Source organism: Epinephelus moara, chromosome 20 (genome assembly GCF_006386435.1).
Source record: "Epinephelus moara isolate mb chromosome 20, YSFRI_EMoa_1.0, whole genome shotgun sequence".
NCBI classification, from domain to species: Eukaryota; Metazoa; Chordata; class Actinopteri; order Perciformes; family Serranidae; genus Epinephelus; species Epinephelus moara.
Window position 1 is genome coordinate 5,575,480 of NC_065525.1, and position 3,863 is coordinate 5,579,342.

At 44.0% G+C, this 3,863-nt stretch overlaps 1 long non-coding RNA gene across 1 annotated transcript in view; it reads right to left on the bottom strand.

Moving 5' to 3' along the window:
- Positions 1-562: 562 nt before the first annotated feature.
- Positions 563-3,863, bottom strand: part of LOC126407443 (uncharacterized) — a 34,827-nt gene continuing 31,526 nt past the window's right edge. The window contains exons 6-8 of the long non-coding RNA XR_007571779.1: positions 1,614-1,701; positions 1,233-1,499; positions 563-1,119 (exon numbers count right to left, since the gene is read on the bottom strand). This is a non-coding gene — a long non-coding RNA (uncharacterized LOC126407443). The remainder of the gene's footprint in view (positions 1,120-1,232; positions 1,500-1,613; positions 1,702-3,863) is intronic.

Below are 3,863 nucleotides of genomic sequence, written 5' to 3' on the forward strand. Positions count from 1 at the left end.
TTTGTCCACGGTAACAGTGTTTATGCAGTACTTAATGTAACACAGTACACTGTCCGTGAACACCTCCAGGTCTTGATGTACAAACACATCCCAGTTGGTCCTGTCGAAGCAGTCCTGCAGCTGATGAGAGGCTCCGTCAGGCCAAGTCGTTACAGTTTTTGTGATGGTGGCTGCAGTTTTCCTGAGGATGGCATATGCAGGAATTAACAGCATAGACATATGGTCAGACTGGCTCAGGTGAGGTAGTGGTTTAGCCCTGTAGCCCAGCTTGATGTTGGAGTAGACCTTGTCCAGTGTGTTATTTTCTCTAGTAGCACACTCAACATGTTGGTGGAATTTAGGGAGCACTGCTTTCAAGTCCGCATGATTGATGTCCCCTGCTATAATGTGTACAGCGTCATGATATGTGCTCTGCTGGCTGCTAATGCTGCTATACAAATGAATGCAAGCCGCTTTAGCATTAGCGTCCGGTGGGATGTAAACAGCTGTTACCATGACGACAGTAAACTCTCTAGGGAGGTAAATAGGCCTGCATTTCACAGTCACATACTAGGGAGGTAAATAGGCCTGCATTTCACAGTCACATACTCTAAGTCCGGGGAGCAGTGGCTGTCTACAGTCACTGTATTGGTACACCATCTGTTATTCACGTACACACACAGCCCCTCTCCTCTGCTCTTACCGGAGCTCTCTGTCCTGTCACGTCGCTGTGCGGTGTAGCCTGTTATCTCAGTTGCAGAGTCCGGGATGAGTGGATGAAGCCAGGTCTCCGTGATCAGCAGAATGGAGCTATCCTTCATGGTTGGCTGCAATCTGTAGCCTCAGCTCATCCATCTTATTGGCGAGGGATCTGGCGTTCGTGAGAAACAGGCTGGGAAGCAGAGGTTTGAGTGGCTGCCTCCGTAGCCTGGCTAGTGCGCCAGCCCTGCAGCCCTGCTTTTGCCTTCTCTCTCTGCGCCGCCTTCGCCTCCTTCCTGCGGGGATGGTAATCCACGGGGAGCCGGGACGGCGTGCTATGTCCGCCGGTATCTTGTGTAAGCGGAGAAACTTGGCTGTAATACTTTGCTTGTAACAAACTCCTATCTTAAGGAGATCGTGCCGGCCGTAGATGTTGTTCACCTGACAGAAAGTACAAAACAACATGTATCCAAAAAACCATACAAAGCACCAACCGAAATAACACCGAGCCGCTGCAACTGTGTGCGCCGCCTTCTGTGTATGATTCTACTTACCTGTTTTGGTGCCTTCGCTCCTGACTCCAATCTCCTCTGTCTCCAGCCAACCATCACCAAGTCATCTGCTTCAGACCTGCCTTGCCTGCTGACTCCTTCACCTGCCTCAGTCAAGCCTCAAGCTGCCATTACCCTGGCCGTCTGCTCCACTTCTCAGCTCCAGACACTGAAAGCAGCATGGGATGAATGTCACTACCTCCTCTCAGGGTTTGGTGAGTCCGTCTTTTCAGCGTTGGTGATGTTGACTGGTGTGATGCGATGTTTTCTCTGTTGGAGGAAAAACAAACTTGAATTGTAAACATAACAATTAGCTATCAGTACTCTCATTGAGTCCTGGCTGGTGAATATCTTGTGACATTGGCTCTTTTCTGTGAAACCTACCCCGTAGTTGATCAACGGCCAATGCCAAAAATTCCTCATGGCTTCCTTTTGTGACGCAGTTTGAGCGTCTGAGGTGGTGTCAGTAGGTCTAAAGAGAAACATGGTTGGTTATTTTACAGAGATAAATCATACAGACACTCTGTGTCCTTGTGGTCATCTCTGGGGTATTCTGCCGTGCAAAGGCAAAAGGCCTTAAAGGAGCTATATGTAAGAAATCTAAAGCAAATAGTCGCAAAATCCTCCTAATATGTCACAGAGACTAAGGAATAATGTTCATATAACATACTGATCTCACCGACAACAATAGTACAGCCAGAATATTTGCATCTAAAAAAATGTTTTGCAGTCTGCAAATCATGTTTATGTTTTGAATTTGTGTTTTGGCCTGTTGCGCCACCCACCACCGTCTACCAGTCACGCAGTCAGTAGAGGCTCAGCATCAGTTACGACTGAGCTACAGCAGCACGGCAAGCAGCATTAGCAGTGTCCCGGTACATAGCATTAGCAGCCGGCTTCTCCTCAGCTGTATCCCGGCAGCAGAGTTAGCAGCAGAGAAGCCCGACTTGCTCGAACAGTCCGCTGGAAAACCGAAGATCAAGGACGCGGTGACGCGGCCCTGCCACGGCAGCCGCCCGTGGGCAAACAAATCAGTCTCCAGCGTGCCGCTGTCCAGCAACCTTGAATCTGTAGGGGAGGGGGGGGCGGACACGACTCGCGGCAGTATTTTGAATTTGAGTGCAGTAACCGTTTTGGCCACATTCTTACATACAGCGCCTTTAACTTCAATTTTGGCGAAAATTAGTTATTGTCATTTTTGGAACAATAAACATCAGTTTTATCATGTGGACAAATATCTTAAGTCAGTTTTGTTGTTGTTGTTTTTGCCGTAACTTCCAAAAGCCGAGGGAAAGCCAAGGCAGAAGCCCGTAACATCAGTTGCGGTTCTTTGCTTTTGTTCCACGGCACTCTAGAATGCGTGAATTAAGTTATGGTACTCTGCCTTTGTTTTGCCAAGCACCAAAGTGAAGTTACTGTTTACCGCGCTGGAGTTACGGTGTTATTCCTATGTATTATATGTGATTGAAGCACTTCTGACACACACCTTCGATACTTCAATAAAGTGTACTTAACAAGTGTATTTAACAAAGGGCATTGCTACATATTACTGGCATAGCCAAATCAGCTGTAACTTTCAAATGTAAGAAATAGGAAGGAGGTAAAGTGTTATTTTATTTCAAATTAGTACAGTGATGAGGTTTTAAAATGATCCAGTAATGTACTGTTGCAACCTTCAAATGCTCATTATTTTTTATTTTTAATATTCTGTTTATGTAATATTAAGCCTAACTAGACAAAAATCACTAAATTTTAGTTTAAGGTTATCATTGTTATCACAGGAAAATATTATACAAAGTGATAAAAATCCAAATGGGCAATAAAAGAGAAGTTAAGGTCTTTTGCCTTTGTATGATCCATTATTGTTCTGCAGACAATGCAAAGGCAGAATACAGTAACTTCTGAATAAGGGTCAAAGGTCAAGTTTAAGCTTAAAATTTTTTGGTGGATAAGTAACTTCATTTATAAACAACAAAATGCCAAATGTCCAATATTCTACCTACAACTCATTTGGCGGGACAACAAAATAACTTTAAAGTCATTTTTCTCAGTTTCACACTCTGGTAAGTTAAGGTCCTTTGCCTTTGTAGGGCAGTATTGTGGGGACAATTAAAGAGTTATTAAACAACATGTCTGTAGAAACAAAAACGCACTTTGAATGAGCATCTTAACTTTCCTGTGGGGCTGAAGGCCTCCTCTCAGGAACACTTTCCTTCTGTAGAGTGAAAACCAAAGCAATATTATGAGAAAACTGTTTTAAACTTCTTTTTTTTGCAGCCATTTCCAACTAAAATGTTTAAATATAAATGTTACAGTCTACTAAAATGAGATTAATGTGAAGCTCTGACACTCTGACGTCAAACATACGTCAAGGTAACTAAAGAGGCAATTCCCCCATTTCTTCTTCTTTGCCTGTTGGTCCTCCCAAGCCTCAGCTGTCTTTGCTGAGACTGGAGCAGCAGGTACAGTGGGGCAAAAAAGTATTTAGTCAGCCACTGATTTTGCAAGTTCTCCTACTTAGAAAGATGAGAGAGGTCTGTAATTTTCATCAGAGGTACACTTCAACTATGAGAGACAAAATGAAAAAAAAAAATCCAGGAAATCACATCGTAGGATTTTTAAAGAATATCATGT